The following is an 18,079-nucleotide window of genomic DNA, read 5'->3' as shown; positions in this document are numbered from 1 at the left end:
CGGTCATTTGCAAACATCACTGCACATCATAATGGCAGCTACACTTTACATCTCAAAGATCTAAAATAATTACTAGGTTAACGGGCCTTAATTTGCCCAGGTCTGATCTAACGTGTTTGACAATCAGCATGATTTTGAAACGCTCCAATGTTTTATTAATATGCTGAAGTTTAACGCATTAAACCATTTTAACATCATTAAAACAATAATTACAAAAACTTCCTAATATTTCAACCTTGAGCGGGGATCGAACCTAAAACCTTCTAGTCGGCAACAGGGTATAACAGACGGCAACAGGGTATAACAGTCGGCAACAGGGTATAACAGTCGGCAACAGGGTATAACAGACGGCAACAGGGTATAACAGACGGCAACAGGGTATAACAGACAGCAACAGGGTATAACAGACAGCAACAGGGTATAACAGACGGCAACAGGGTATAACAGTCGGCAACAGGGTATAACAGACAGCAACAGGGTATAACAGACGGCAACAGGGTATAACAGTCGGCAACAGGGTATAACAGACAGCAACAGGGTATAACAGTCGGCAACAGGGTATAACAGACGGCAACAGGGTATAACAGTCGGCAACAGGGTATAACAGTCGGCAACAGGGTATAAAAGATGGCAACAGGGTATAACAGACGGCAACAGGGTATAACAGACGGCAACAGGGTATAACAGACGGCAACAAGGTATAACAGTCTGCAACAGGGTATAACAGACGGCAACAGGGTATAACAGACGGCAACAGGGTATAACAGACGGCAACAGGGTATAACAGACGGCAACAAGGTATAACAGTCTGCAACAGGGTATAACAGACGGCAACAAGGTATAACAGACGGCAACAGGGTATAACAGACGGCAACAGGGTATAACAGACGGCAACAGGGTATAACAGACGGCAACAGGGTATAACAGACGGCAACAAGGTATAACAGACGGCAACAGGGTATAACAGACGGCAACAGGGTATAACAGACGGCAACAGGGTATAACAGTCGGCAACAGGGTATAACAGACGGCAACAGGGTATAACAGACGGCAACAGGGTATAACAGACGGCAACAGGGTATAACAGTCGGCAACAGGGTATAACAGACGGCAACAAGGTATAACAGACGGCAACAGGGTATAACAGACGGCAACAGGGTATAACAGACGGCAACAAGGTATAACAGACGGCAACAGGGTATAACAGACGGCAACAGGGTATAACAGTCGGCAACAGGGTATAACAGACGGCAACAGGGTATAACAGACGGCAACAGGGTATAACAGACGGCAACAGGGTATAACAGTCGGCAACAGGGTATAACAGACGGCAACAGGGTATAACAGACGGGCGCCACAAAGTCTACCGGAAGTCGTACCGGGAAATTTGTTGTGATATTCTTCTGAGTGACACAGAACGATGTGGCCAAGTAGGTTTGGGGTAACATTTTATATGAAGCACCTTTTCCTCCCATCATTCCCGTTTGAAAGTGCACGGCTAAGTTGTAGGATCTCTTTGAGCAGAAGGTGGCTGGCATGACAAAAGATATTTCCCCCGCAGCGTTTCACATCCTTTTTATTCAGGTGAAAGAGCAACATTCATGTTAACGTTATGTTGCCAGCACATAGTCAAAGTGTTGCTGCAGTTGTGCGTGACCAAAGATGGTATATTGTGAGAGGATGATCACGACATGGTCACACGATGTGCTACACAAAGTCGACTTCTACAAAAATACAGCGCACATGACTTCGGCGTCCTCAAAGGTAGTTACGGCCTTGGCTGCGATATAACAAAAAAGCCCTGAAGTCAGTCGAGGTCACGGCGTTTTTACGTAACACGTGAGTCTGCTCCTGCCGCGCTTGCCAGAAAAGAAAGTGAAAATTACTTCTGTTTGAAGTCTAAGTGGTAATTACACAGTGGTAATTAATCAGACCTTCCAGGATTTGGCAGTGATTCTTCTCAAATCATTTAATTAAATGATTCGTAACTTCATAACTTTGTTCATAACTGACTCGCATATTTTGGCCAATCAGCGTCACTTTCGACGATGTAATCTGTCTCTGAGCGCCGCCCAAACACCCAATCCAGGTGTGTCCAAATTATGACACGCGCTGACGCCAGTTCAACCAACAATCTGGCCAGGAAGGATGTTTACATATTACATTTAATACAAACCCCATATCCATATGAGTTGGGAAATTGTGTAAATATAAACGGAATACAATGATTTGCAAATCATTTTCAAGCCATATTCAGTTGAATATGCTACAATGACAACATATTTGATGTTCAAACTGATAAACATTTTTTTTTTTTTTGCAAATAATCATTAACTTTAGAATTTGATGGCAGCAACACGTGACAAAGAAGTTGGGAAAGGTGGCAATAAATACTGATAAACTTATTTGGAACATCCCACAGGTGTGCAGGCTAATTGGGAACAGGTGGGTGCCATGATTGGGTATAAAAACAGCTTCCCAAAAAATGCTCAGTCTTTCACAAGAAAGGATGGGGCGAGGTACACCACTTTGTCCACAACTGCATGAGCAAATAGTCAAACAGTTTAAGAACAACATTTCTCAAAGTGCAATTGCAAAAAATTTAGGGATTTCAACATCTACGCTCCATAATATCATCAAAAGGTTCAGAGAATCTGGAGAAATCACTCCACGTAAGCAGCATGGCCGGAAACCAACATTGAATGACCGTGACCTTCCATCCCTCAGACGGCACTGCATCAAAAACCAACATCAATCTCTAAAGGATATCACCACATGGGCTCAGGAACACTTCAGAAAACCACGTAAAATACGACAGCGGAGACCCCGGACTGTTGAACGACTGAAGCTCTACATAAAACAAGAATGGGAAAGAATTCCACTTTCAAAGCTTCAACAATTAGTTTCCTCAGTTCTCAATCGTTTACTGAGTGTTGTTAAAAGGAAAGGCCATGTAACACAGTGGTGAACATGCCCTTTCCCAACTACTTTGTCACATGTTGCAGCCATGAAATTCTAAGTTAATTATTATTTGCAAAAAAATAAATAAAGTTTATGAGTTTGAACATCAAATATATTGTCTTTATAGTGCATTCAATTGAATATGGCTTGAAAAGGATTTGCAAATCATTGTATGGTTTATATTTACATCTAACACAATTTCCCAACTCATTTGGAAACGGGGTTTATATATCTTAAGGGTTGATATGTGCTTATTTGAATGATTCTGGCCATTGAGCGTTTTCAATGCACAGCATTTACTTATATGGCCCAATCCAAACAACCTTCTCTAGTCATGGCACAGAAAATAAATTCAACCAGCGCAAAAAGTCAACACACATGGTCACACATAACACAACCTGCTCACTGAACTTGTGGATATTATAAAAAACAGCCAACTAACATACAAATACAAATTCTAAATAGCACCCATTTAAATCCATTGCAAGGCAGGATGGGAAAAATGCAAAAAACTCTCTCCACACTTATCCATGTTTGGCACATTTTAGTTGATTGAAATTTCTGGTTGATTACACAAGGTAGGAGTTGAAGTTTCACATGCTCTTTATATTCAATTGTAATAATTATTAATTATATATGTATTATATTATTAGAATATGTACACACAAACATACACAGAACGTATGTTTTTTTGTGTCGTCGAAGCAGAAACAGTAAAGTGTAACGCTATATCAACACTTAATTGCTCAAACGGCACAACTGTCATCCTCTCGTGAAGCTCAGACCTACTTCCTGTTCACGGCGCTAAGCCTTCTGGGTAATGAAGTATATAAACATGTAGCGAACACACTGGCGTCCTCACTTCATATTTTCTATTTATTTATTCAACCAATGTTTATTCAGAGTAAGAACATATTCTCATTTGCAATGCTGACTAAGCAAAGAGGCAGAATTGACATGTTGGAGATGTTGAAGTGTGATGATAATATCTCCTCAGTTACCAATAAAAATTAGCTCTATAGATCGCGCTCAACAATTCACAAATGCTCCTAAAGTGTTGGAACATAAATGTATGTTTAAGATGGATATGACTGGGCAATTAAAACAATATCAATATATATCACGATAGACACAATTGATATCAATCCAAAAATGCATTCGATAAAACTATTGAAGAACATTTTTTTACTATGTCGTAAAAAAGCGGAAGTTACAAAGCAATGCTGGTTGCATGAACAAAGGCACTCACTCTCTGGTTACCAAGCAACACAGGAAGTGATCACTGATCAGTGACACGCTACAGTATGGCACTTTTTTGGATTCTTTTCAAAGGGGCCGTAGTCAGACCGATGTGGTCTGTAAACGTTCGTCCCCATCAAGATTGGTAATGCTAAACCACCTTTAGAGCACAGCTGTAACTTCCTGGCACTACACCTGCAGAAAATAGTTTTTCTCATACCCCAAAAGGGACAAGCGGTAGAAAATGGATGGATGGATGGGTTTCTCTATGTTGACATTTTCACACTTTGAACTATTTTCTTACATTTTCTTACATAGTCCTTATTTTTGCACCCTAAGAGATTATTGTTAGGTGTTCAATGTGGTTTTACAATTTTGTTTACATTTATTCAGTGTTTCCATTTCCTTTCTGCCTTAATAGCCGAGGGGATTATAACCAGAGGAAGGTCACATTTCAAATAAAAATGTTTACATTTAATATATTTTTATCCTGGTCCTTACTTTCAATAGGCCACAAAAATATCAATAATTATTGGTATTGACGGATACAAAACACTTCTAGTGTCTACTTGTAAGCCCGTGTTCTCCAAAAAAATAACATCAGTACTGTATTGGTTTTCCAATTTTTGTTGATTACAAGGAACACTTCAATTATTGCGAACAAATTCATAAAATGACAAGTTGTTCAATGGTTTGTGCAGTTTGTGCAGCAACTCTCTGAAAAAGCTGCCTCCAATTCAGGCATTATGGCCCCAACAATCACAAAATGTGGATGCGATGTGGAGTCATTTTGGATTGAAGCCAAACAGTCCGAGGTGTGTTTAAAGTGTCCCGCGCTGTATTTGCATCATCACAAAGCGATGCCACAAATCCTCAAAGTACAGTATGATGAAACCGCACAGGGAAGAAGACATTTCAATATGCAACGTAACCCCAGGAGATCACAGGTTTGTGTCCCTTATGTCGTCATGCTCAGGAGCTTCCTTATGCTGCCTTCCATTTGTACGGAATTTCCCAGTTCCTCGTCCGAATTTCAAGTGGAAAGCCCCTTGAAGTCAGAAAGCAAAGCACCAGTTCATTTCAAAGATAGCTGCTCTGAATGTAAACAATAATATACGCTTCCATCATATCTGTTATCAGCACTTCTGATTATACTTTTTGTCGTAATAAATCAGCCATAAACAAGGTATTGTCGTACATTTAAATATGGCAAGGACACTGTAGTGTAAAGTAGGTTTATTTCACGTGGCACAGTATATATATACACACTGTTGTATTCCTCTTCATCCGCCGTGTTTGAAGGTTGCAGAAAGAGTGCATATAAGTTGTTCTTATTCGGACAAGGCAAGCGCACAAATAGCTTTTCCTGAACGTGGCCATCTTGATTTCCGACCTCGTCACTGGAACGCTCACAACTTGGCTGTGACGTCATTCCCAGATCTCACTTCCAACTTCCGAGGTAACTGGAACGCAGCGTTAGACATTTGGGGGCCCAAGGCAAACATAGTCGTAACAAAAACATGGTCATTTAGCTTGTTGTTGGAAACTGTTGTATTTTCTTTGACGCATTCTAAATATTAAATAATACCTGGGATTTATATAGCGCTTTTCTAAGTACCCAAAGTCGCTTTACACGTGTGGGGGGTGGGGGTGGGGGGGTGGGGGGGAATTAAAACAACTAAATAAATAAATAAATGCAATCAAAAGTCCGCTTACAATGAGCTTATTGGAGTCGCTCTATTCTGCCTACAAAGGCTTTAAAATAACATCCAAATACCTCCATTGAGGTTTTATATACATGATGTAAGTATATATGTCATGTAGTAACATTCATAATAACATGTAATATATACATGAGGTAATATATGTCATGTAGTATTGAGCACATTTATAACAACATTTAATATTTACATATTTTGATCATTTAAAGCATACACGGCACATTCATTTCAAAAACGCATCACAATGTTTGCTTTTTAAAAATGTAACAACATCTCTGATTATTACTCACTGCAGACTTTATGAGAGCCAACAAACATAATTACTGTACAAGGTCTGCTGTCATTAGGATGCTGACTGATAGAATCGTGTTATATTCCCGTTTAGATGAAGAGTGACTTATAATCCTGGTCAAGAAACCCTAACCAAGCGTCTTTTCGTGTCGCTCTCGCCATTCCCGGGTCTAAATTGGCTGTCAAAGTGTACCAACTTGTCGGGATACGTCCTCATCCTTCTACTATCCAGGTGAGAGGCATGATTTATGATGCAAATGAAGGTTTGACGAGCAAAGGAAGCAGCAGACCACACAATGATGTAAACATAGGGACACAAGGCACCACTATAAATAGTTTGTCTGCGTTAGCGCTTGTAATAACAATATCACTAATACTTGGTTAATATTCAAGTTGCGAAATGTAAATAGAATATTGTTGGCGCTTTTTGGATGGTTATTTATGGGATTTTATTGGCTTAATAGAGGACCTAAAAAAAAAAAAAAAAAAATATATATATATATATATATATATATATATATATATATATATATATATATATATATATATATATATATATATATATATATATATATATATATATATATATATATATACATCTGTCATCATGTGCAGTTCCCCTTTAAAGCTTGTCTCGCAGCACAAAGACTATCACTGATCCCAGCACTTGTACTCTACTACTAGGAAGTGAGGAACATAAACCAACACTTAGCAAAGTGTAAGCCAATTTGTATTTTCTTAGCAGAGTTGGACCCGATGTGACGCATAGCGCTGTTACTGTGAAAACCAGAAGTGTGTGACTGGTGGGAAAAAGAGAGCATCTGACAGCCCAGATGAGACTATTGACTTTAGAAAATTGCCTCTTGAGTTTGGACCTGCCGAGCTGGAACTACATCCTACCAGACGCTCAGTTTGCATTTGGAATACTTTCATGCTCCCACAAGGCAGCAGTTCTTGCTGAGTTGATCACAAACATTCGGTGGCACTTACAAAAAGGTTGAAACCTCGGGTGGTTTTAATCAAAACTGTTTGCTTTCTTCCCGCCTTCACCTTTCCCCCCGCTCCACCTGGCTAACATCACTTCATTTTTAATAAAAAACGTTTCGTGCTAGAGCCTCAAATCTAAACTCCAAACGTCTCAGAACAAGCTAGTCAGGTTACTTCTAGACCTCCACCCCAGATCCCACCTCACTCCTACCCACTTCTCCAAAGTGGGCTCTCAAGGTGGAGGACAGGGTTAAACAACTTGCACTGAGCCTAGTCTATAAAATCCACTACACCTCCCTGATACCGAAGTACATGTCAAACTACTTCCTTAACGTAAATGACCGCCATAACCACAACACCAGGGGGAGCTCCACTAACCACGTTAAATCCAGATTCCGAACTAACAAAGGTCTTAACTCATTCTCTTTCTATGCCACATCAATGTGGAATGCGCTCCCAACAGGTATAAAAGAAAGGGCATCTCTATCCTCCTTCAAAACCGCAATAAAAGTTCACCTCCAGGCAGCTACAACCCTAAACTAACACCCTCCCCGGATTGCTAATAATCAAATGCTAATAATCAAATGTAAGCAATCAAATGCAGATACTTTTTCTTATGCCTTCTGATCTCTCTCTCTCTCTCTCTCTCTCTCTCTCTCTCTCTCTCTCTCTCGCTCTCTCTCTCTCTCTCTCTCTCTCTCTCTCTCTCTCTCTCTCTCTCGCTCTCTCTCTATGTCCACTACTTGCTGTCCATATCCTACCCCCCCCCCCCCCCCTCTACACCCCTGATTGTAAATAATGTAAATAATTCAATGTGATTATCTTGTGTGATGACTGTATTATGATGATAGTATATATGATAGTATATATCTGTATCATGAATCAATTTAAGTGGACCCCGACTTAAACAAGTTGAAAAACTTATTCGGGTGTTACCATTTAGTGGTCAATTGTACGGAATATGTACTTCACTGTGCAACCTACTAATAAAAGTCTCAATCAATCAATCAATCAATGGGTGTGTTTTGGTCACTTGTCCGGAATCAGGCCTGCGCATGCTCTTTCGCATGGAATAGTCCGTAGCGTGAGAAGGGACGGGAAGATGTCGAAAATGATGCGCATTAATGAAGAGAAAAATAAAGATTAGTTTTAAAAAGTAGAAACACTTTATTGATGATTTTTATGAGACATTCTGGGGGGCCAAGCATCTGAATAATAATAATAGCAATAAGATAAGAAACACTGATGTAGACTAAACTTAACTTTAAGTTGTTGGGCTGAGAGCGCCCCCTACAGGGCCGGCAAAAAATATCGGTTTCTCAGCTGTGGTCCGTATGGTACTCAGTTGTAATGCACTTTTACACCACTTGTGGCAGTAATGACAATATCAAACACAAAGTTTCTTAAGCGCAAAAATGATGACTAAAATGGTGAAGCTGTATTTTCATTTGCACTTAAATTTCATTGACTGTTTAGTTAACAAATATTTTTTATTCATTTAGTTCAATTTTTTAACATTTTAGCACTGTATGTAAAACTATTTGTCATCAGTTTTTATGAATCCCTTCTTTTGCAGTATATTTGATTAGTATTTAATTTGAAATCAGCCTGACCAAAGCCTTGATAACAATCTCACACACGCTTTCCTATCATTTGACAAGGTTTAAACTGTTAAACTGTAAATATCATTATTGAATACAATCAAAATCAAGAGTGAGATTACTAATTCAGTGTTAATATTTGATTGGGCTCTTCTGTACGGGAATAGTTGGGCCCCAAAGTCAAAAACATTAAGAACCCCTGGTCTGCGTGAACGATAGAAATGTGGCGTTCACGAACGAATTGAGTCTTTTGAACGGTAATTTTAATGAATGATAAGAGCCGATTCGCAGCAGCGAGCCGTTCGTCCAGCAGACATTTTTGCATGAATTGCCGTACATGCTCACAACCGACTGGCGACTGGACTAGAAAATACATTTAAAAAATACAGTAAACGGAGCATTCAGGTTCACTTTTCTTGGATATGTAAAGTAGTTCAGGGTACATATTCACATCCTTATCCTCATTTTTATTCTAGCTTTATTTATACTTTTTATAAGCATTTTTTTCTGACTTAATTGTGATTTTTCCTGTATCGATAACAGGCTGAAACCATTACTCCAGTAATTAGACTACAAAATATATTCAAAGAATTTTCGCATCCTCGAGGCGTCGTTAACATTTTTTTTTACAGCATTTTGCCTCGTGAAGGCCATATCCACACGAACACAGATACTTAATAAACACATACTTATCTCTGCGTTTAGGCCTCTTGTCCACACGCACACGCATATTTTTGTCTTTAAAGATGAAGACATTTACAAACGCTGGCCAAAGTGTAGAGATCCAAACTTTTGTCTTTAAAGATGCAGACTTTTACAAACGCTGGCCAAGGTGTAGAGATCCAAACTTTTGTCTTTAAAGATGCAGACTTTTTCAAACGCTGGCCAAAGTGTAGAGATCCAAACTTTTGTCTTTAAAGATGCAGACTTTTACAAACGCTGGCCAAGGTGTAGAGATCCAAACTTTTGTCTTTAAAGATGCAGACTTTTACAAACGCTGGCCAAAGTGTAGAGATCCAAACTTTTGTCTTTAAAGATGCAGACTTTTACAAAAGCTGGCCAAAGTGTAGAGATCCAAACTTTTGTCTTTAAACATGCAGACTTTTACAAACGCTGTCCAAAGTGTAGAGATCCAAACTTTTGTCTTTAAAGATGCAGACTTTTACAAACGCTGGCCAAAGTGTAGAGATCCAAACTTTTGTCTTTAAAGATGCAGACTTTTACAAACGCTGGCCAAAGTGTAGAGATCCAAACTTTTGTCTTTAAAGACACATCCAAATGTGCTTAGTGACACAGCTGCCAGCACTAATGACAGTCAGCTGTTTGGATATGATGGCTGTGTTACCTCCACCTGATGGAACAACAACTTTGTCAAGCAAGACTTTTTGCTACGTGTCATAAGAAAAGTGCAACTTTATATTATGTTTTTAGTCCTTGTTTAACAACAAATCATGAAGTTAACTTACGTGTCTTGCGTCCATTCTTGTGACCCTGCTCGCACGTTAAAAGCCACCAAGCAACTAAAAAATAGCATCCTCCTTGTAGTGTGTACTGATGTTAAATACAATATAACTTCATTACACATTTACTATATATTCATTGTAGTGTGTAGTGATGTTAAATACAATATAACTTCATTACACATGTACTATATATTCATTGTAGTGTGTACTGATGTTAAATACAATATAACTTCATTACACATGTACTATATATTCATTGTAGTGTGTACTGATGTTAAAGACAATATAACTTCATTACACATGTACTATATATTCATTGTAGTGTGTACTGATGTTAAAGACAATATAACTTCATTACACATGTACTATATATTCATTGTAGTGTGTACTGATGTTAAAGACAATATAACTTCATTACACATGTACTATATATTCATTGTAGTGTGTACTCATGTTAAAGACAATATAACTTCATTACACATGTACTATGTATTCATTGTAGTGTTACTGATGTTAAATACAATATAACTTCATTACACAAGTACTATATATTCATTGTAGTGTGTACTGATGTTAAAGACAATATAACTTCATTACACATGTACTATATATTCATTGTAGTGTGTACTGATGTTAAATACAATATAACTTCATTACACATGTACTATATATTCATTGTAGTGTTACTGATGTTAAATACAATATAACTTCATTACACATGTACTATATATTCATTGTAGTGTTACTGATGTTAAATACAATATAACTTCATTACACATGTACTATATATTCATTGTAGTGTGTACTGATGTTAAAGACAATATAACTTCATTACACATGTACTATATATTCATTGTAGTGTTACTGATGTTAAAGACAATATAACTTCATTACACATGTACTATATATTCATTGTAGTGTGTAGTGATGTTAAAGACAATATAACTTCATTACACATGTACTATGTATTCATTGTAGTGTTACTGATGTTAAATACAATATAACTTCATTACACATGTACTATATATTCATTGTAGTGTGTACTGATGTTAAAGACAATATAACTTTATTACACATGTACTATATATTCATTGTAGTGTTACTGATGTTAAATACAATATAACTTCATTACACATGTACTATATATTCATTGTAGTGTGTACTGATGTTAAAGACAATATAACTTCATTACACATGTACTATATCAATATATCCATGATTAAATGCTTTATAATTCCATGAGAGTGCTGCAGCGGTACACACACGTCCGTGTACTTTATATAGATACTTTATACAGACACTTTATATAGATACTTAAACATGCAAAATGGTTTTGTCAGTGCGTGCTGATTTTATAAATAATGTAGACTTGACTGCACATGTAATACATCACCATGTTGATGAACATGTTCTAGTTCTATGAGTGTTGGCTTTCAGCAGCACATTCACTCTTTAATAATGTTCCCAGGATTCTTTAATAATGTTCCCGGGATTCTGTGTATGTGCAGGCAGGTTTTAAAGACAATTCACTTGTCATTGTACATCTAAAGTATATCAAAATAAACATAATAGGAGGTGTAATGCTGCACCAAGTCAGATATTGCTGCTTTTTTCAGGCTTCTGATTGGAAAAAAATTGCATGACAGCAGGTGTGTGTGTGTGTGTGTGTGTGTGTGTGTGTGTGTGTGTGTGTGTGTGTGTGTGTGTGTGTGTGTGTGTGTGTGTGTGTGTGTGTGTGTGTGTGTGTGTGTGTGTGTGTGTGTGTGTGTGTGTGTGTGTGTGTGTGTGTGTGTGTGTGTGTGTGTGGACATAGACACTTGTGTGGATGGACATTGTTTTAACCTCAAAATGTCTTCTTGAAACTCTCTGTGTTCCTGTGGACATGGTCTAAAGCTCATCTTTGGCACGGACTGTTTAGGTGTTCCCGAGGCCGGGATTCCAAAGACATGCACCTGGGGATAGGTTGATTGGCAACACTAAATTGACCCAAGTGTGTGAATGTGAGTGTGAATGTTGTCTGTCTATCTGTGTTGGCCCTGCGATGAGGTGGCGACTTGTCCAGGGTGTACCCCGCCTTCCGCCCGATTGTAGCTGAGATAGGCTCCAGCGCCCCCCGCGACCCCGAAGGGAATAAGCGGTAGAAAATGGATGGATGGATGTTTAGGTGTTGCACAGCGTGTTTACGTCACAGATCATACACTGCACAACACCGCTCTTTTAAATACGCTTGAGTTTAGAAAACTTTTTGGCCGACATAACTGGCAAGGGCAGTTATGTCAGAAAGCAGAGGACAAGAGCCAGAGCAAAGCCAGGAAGTTAAGAAGTGACACAAGTTGTGTATATAGTCATTACCCCCATTTTTTCCCCCAGACACTGCCAAAAATAAACTTCATGAACAGTATATAGATTCACCCGGTCACAACATTAAACAAACCTGCACACTCTGTGATTGATTCAGAGAGTGCATAAAAAAACACCTGATTTTAGCAGCAATTATGTTGGTGTTATGTGCATGCAGTGATTTTAATTGATAATATAAATATTTATGTTGTATCAAAAACAAGGATCAGGAAAAAAATATACTAAATATCAACATTTGTATTTTAAATGTATCCTTCCTCTGATTATAATGGCCTAAGCTATCAAGGCAGAAAGGAAAGGAAATGGAAAACAATGTAAACAAAATTGTCAAATCCCATAGAACACTTAACTTAAAATGAAGGTGCAAAAATAAGGAATATGTAAGCAATGCTTAGTAAAGTGTAAGAAAATAGTGCAAAGTGTGAAAATGTCAACATATAGAAACCTGAGAAGAACTATTTTCTGCAGGTGTAGTGCCAGGAAGTTACAGCTGTGCTCTAAAGGGTGAGCGCGGCTAAGGTGGTGTGGTATTTCCGCTCTTGGTGGGGACGAGCGCCATACCATCGAGGTGACTTTTCCTCTTGTATCCACAATTTCTTCGCTCTCTGCAGCATTCATTTTTACTTTCTCTTCTCACTCAGGGTTTAAATGTGGTGCAATATCATAGCCGCAACACCTTGAAAACATGGTTGTTTTTTTAATACTTGAAAACAAATTAAAGTAATATAATCTATCGTAGCCTAACAGGTTTTACCTCTCGTGCAAACACTTTCGCTTACACTTCCTCATTCTCTGCTAATCCGCTGTCAGGCACGGACGGTGTGCTTGAATAAACTGAAACCACTCGAACACAAAACTTTAACACCAGTTGGTCGTTACAGTATGACTGGATATTTATACATATATATGTGTATCCTATTATTGTGCACTATTGCCTAGCGATGCACTGAAAACTCAGCCACCGAAAAAAGACAATCACTGAAAAGAGCGCTGCTGAGCCAGGATTTAAACAAGACACACAGGATTGTCTGGAGCGTTGTCAGCATGTCTGTGATGTGGACCTGATTTGTATATATATTGCAGTTATACCCACGGACAACCATTTGCAAAATGTGCAATTTTTAAGAGGAGAGTGACAAATTTTAAGAAGAGAAAGTCCAAGTAGAGCAACAGTGCCAAGCAAGTGTGACGTCATGCTGGCTTCAGCCTCTCTAGAGGGACAGAAGTAGACTCTAAACACCAGTACATTCTATAACAACACCAGAAGAAGATACTCGATTTGTTTCTAGTTGTTTTTCATTTTAAAATAGTCATTAAAAGTCTGAAACACTTGAACAATTCTCAACAAAGCACCTTGTACAATAAGCATCAACAATTGATATGGCAAAACGATATACAAATATATGTTAATACTAATAATAACACTTTTTAAAATTTAAATGTGTGTATACATTTTTTTAGCCTTTTTTAAAGAAAATCATATATCAAATCACGTGATGACGTCATGGTGACCACGCCCCTACAGGTATTCTGGCACTCTATGTTCAAACCCTGTCAGTCCATGCAAAGAACAAAGAGCCAACCACGAGACAACAACATAGTCAAACTTTGCAACTTCTGGTTACTTATGGTAAATAAAAAGAGAATACAATGATTTGCAAATCCTTTTCAACTTATATTCAATTGAATAGACTGCAAAGACGAGATATTTCATGTTCACACTGAGAAACTTTGTTCTGTTTTGCAAATATTAGCTCATTTGGAATTTGATGCCTGCAACATGTTTCAAAAAAGCTGGCACAAGTGGCAAAAAAGACTGAGAAAGTTGAGGAATGCTCATCAAAGACTTATTTGGAACATCCCACAGGTGAACAGGCTAATTGGGAACAGGTGGGTGCCATGATTGGGTATAGAAGTAGATTCCATGAAATGCTCAGTCATTCACAAACAAGGACGGGGCGAGGGTCACCACTTTGTCAACAAATGCCTGAGCAAATTGTTTAAGAACAACATTTGTCAACCAGCTGTCGCAAGGAATTTAGGGATTTCACCATCTACGCTCCGTAATATCATCAAAGGGTTCAGAGAATCTGGAGAAATCACTGCACGTAACATTGAATTTTTTTTCATTTCATTTTTCATTTTTTTATTTATCTCCTTTATTGATGTGCATCTTTGATAGACAATTATACCACAATTATTCAGTTATAAAGTTACACATCAATGCCTGAGAAGGAGCAGGATGAAGAAAAATCTTATATTTTCCTGCCCCCTTCAACCTAATACGTAGTCTTACAGTGTTTCCCACACATTCATTTATTTGTGGCGGCCCGCCACGAAAGAATTACGTCCGCCACAAATAATTTTTTAAAATTATTTTTTGTTGTTTTTTTGTCCTGTCCAGCTTCTCAGGCAAATCATATAGTTGATGTAGATGCCCATATAGGCTGTTCACATTTACTTTATAAAAGTGTAGGATACCACTACTGTTTTCTGTTTATTTGTTACTGACTGTGGCAGGACACCTCTGCCTCTGTTTCACTTTATGTTGCTGGTAAATAATAATAATAATAAAAATTGTAGTAGTAGGCTAAAGTTTAATTATTTAGTATGCACTAATTAAAGGGGCAGAGCTTTAAGAGACATTTTAGCTTTTATATTTTATAAGATATATTTTTTGTAAGAACCACAATTAATAAATATATTTCAGTGAATAACTTATTATTCAAATATGTATATAAAGTGTTGTAATTATATTGTAAAATGGATGGATGGATGGATGGACGTTTAAAACAAAACTGTTATTATTAATTAGTAAGTATACATTTTTTGAGCCTTTTTAGAGAAAATCATGTCATTATAGTAAATTATGCAAATTACTCGATGATGTCATGGTGACCACGCCCATAGCCACGCCCTCACCGCCACAGGTATCTTGGCAGTTTATGGGAAACACTGTCTTACTTAATGATATATAAAATGCCTGTGACCTTGGATCCCTCAGGCGGTACTGCATCAAAAAGCCACATCAGTGTATAAAGGATATCACCACATGGGCTCAGGAACACTTCAGAAAACCACTGTCAGTAACTACAGTTGGTCGCTATACCTACAAGTGCAAGTTAAAACTCTCCTATGCAAAGCCAAAACCATTTAGCAGAGGTGGGTAGAGTAGCCAGAAATTGCACTCAAGTAAGAGTACTGTTACTTCAGAGATTTATTACTCAAGTAAAAGTAAGGAGTAGTCACCCAAATATTTACTTGAGTAAAAGTAAAAAGTATGTTGTGAAAAAACTACTCAAGTACTGAGTAACTGATGAGTAACCTGTTCGTTTAATGATGACGGCAACAAATAATGCACAAAAACATAAAAATAGCAATGAGCAAATTCAGAGCCAGGAATATCTCTTAAGCAACTAAAAATAATATATATTAAATAATAATACATTAAAATAAAAACAATTAAGGCAAATTGAGCCACAATAACTTAACAGCACCATAGTAGATTGTACAGTACAGTACATATTCCGTACAATTGACCACTAAATGGTAACACCCCAATAAGTTTTTCAACTTGTCGGGGTCCACGTGTGACGGTCATGTGACCGCCTGGCTCTGTTTGATTGGTCCAACGTCACCAGTGACTGCATCTGATTGGTGAAACGGAGTCAAACGTCACCAGTGACTAGGGATGATGTTTGATAAGAAATGATCGAGTTCGAGCCTATTATCGAATCCTCTTATCGAACCGATTCCTTATCGATTCTTTTATGGAGTCCAGATAGGTTGTTGTATATGGAAAAGAACACACAATATTTGGTTTAACAAAAGCTCACTTTTATTATATAAGAAAAAAATTAAATCTAATAAATAAATGAATATTGACTGTTACCCCGCTAAAAAAATAAGATAAAATAAATAAATATTGACTGTTGTTACCCAAAGTATATTAAGTGGGATTTTTCAGAAAAACAAATATATACAGTAACACAAAAACAAGCTGTCTCTGTGATCACTATAGGTGTATAAATAATAATATAGTGTTAAATAAAATTAGTCCCTTGGGCACAAAACTGAAAATAATAAAGCTCTCCAAAAAGTGCACTTCTGCTGCTATTCGACATAACTGTTTGTTATGATGCTTTGACTTTTTTGCACTTTATTTCTTTATTGAAAGAAAATTCTATGAGAAGAAAAGTTGTTTACAAATGTGGTTACAATGCTAAAAAATAAAAAGTAAAGCTAAAAAAAGAAATACACTTTATTGAGTTAACATTATTTCTTTATAGGGGTAAAGATGTGATGTTATGAGCTAGGCTAGGGAATATAACAACTACACTACCCAGCATGCAACGGGAGTGACAAGCATGCGCGGTAGCCCCGAAAAGTGTTGTTGCATGTCGCCACCCGGCAGCTAAGAATGAGGTTATGAGCACGCTGTGAAAGTAAACGTCAAGAACTCAGCCAACACGCCTTGTCTGCTTTATTTATAATTAGACAGATTTTGTTTTGTTTACAAGGAAAGAAAAACAAAAGTTAAAAAAGGGAGATGTGTTGTATATATATGTATGTGCTGCGGTTGCTTTAAGAACGTTGCGACAGCTGCCGTAAAGGAGGTGCGTTGCTAGCCTGGTTGCTATGTTTCCGGTTGGTGGTAAAGTGTTGGTCATGTGTTTGTACCCTGCTCAAATCTCTCAGTAAAGTTATTCATTGGATTATAACTTTTGTTTTGAACTTTATTACACCTTGGAGCGCTTTTTCCGGTCCATTGTTTTTCCTGCTTTCCCTATCTGCGCCTAATGAAAATGACTGAGCTACGTGACGTCATTTCTTGTGATGTATCACGGGGCATTTCTGGTCGAGACGGGATTAGTTCCCAGGGATTCGAATAAAGAACCAACTCTTTTCTTTACTATAGTGGTCTCGATAACGGGTACCGGTTCTCAAAAAGGGATTCGAGTCCGAGGACTCGGTTCTTTTCTTATCGAACAACCGGGAATATCGGTTTCGAGTATCATCCCTACCAGTGACTGCATCTGATTGGTGAAACGCAGGCATGCAATACTTTGAAGGTCTGTCTGACAAACCAAAACAAACAAAGTGTGCATTAACAGATCGATAAAAATTAGTAGCGAGTAGCGAGCTGAATGTAGATAAATGGAGCGGAGTAAAAGTAGCGTTTCTTCTCTAAAAATATACTCAAGTAAAAGGAAAAGTATGTTGCATTAAAACTACTCTTAGAAGTACAATTTATCCCAAAAGTTACTCAAGTAGATGTAACGGAGTAAATGTAGCGCGTTACTACCCACCTCTGGTTATCAACAACACCCAGAAACGCAGTCGGCTTCGCTGGGCCTGAGCTCATCTAAGATGGAAAAGTGGAAAAGTGTTCTGTGGTCTGACGAGTCCACATTTGAAATTGTTTTTGGAACCTGTGGCCGTCGTGTCCTCTGGA

General features: G+C 37.9%; 1 protein-coding gene across 3 annotated transcripts in view; it reads left to right on the top strand.

The window, feature by feature from the left end:
* LOC133635009 (guanine nucleotide-binding protein subunit alpha-11-like) overlaps positions 1 to 18,079 on the top strand; it is a 55,364-nt gene that overhangs the window by 10,161 nt on the left and 27,124 nt on the right. Inside the window, exon 3 of one of the 3 annotated variants that reach the window (XM_062027691.1) lies at positions 6,307 to 6,444. The exons of the other annotated variants lie outside the window; for them this stretch is intronic. The gene's annotated coding sequence lies outside the window, so the exon portion shown is untranslated. The remainder of the gene's footprint in view (positions 1 to 6,306; positions 6,445 to 18,079) is intronic. 3 annotated transcript variants of the gene reach the window in all.

The sequence above is a fragment of the Entelurus aequoreus genome, linkage group LG19 (assembly GCF_033978785.1).
Source record: "Entelurus aequoreus isolate RoL-2023_Sb linkage group LG19, RoL_Eaeq_v1.1, whole genome shotgun sequence".
Taxonomy (NCBI): Eukaryota; Metazoa; Chordata; class Actinopteri; order Syngnathiformes; family Syngnathidae; genus Entelurus; species Entelurus aequoreus.
Note: the sequence above shows the minus strand (reverse complement) of the source record. Positions and strands in the feature narration are given on the sequence as shown.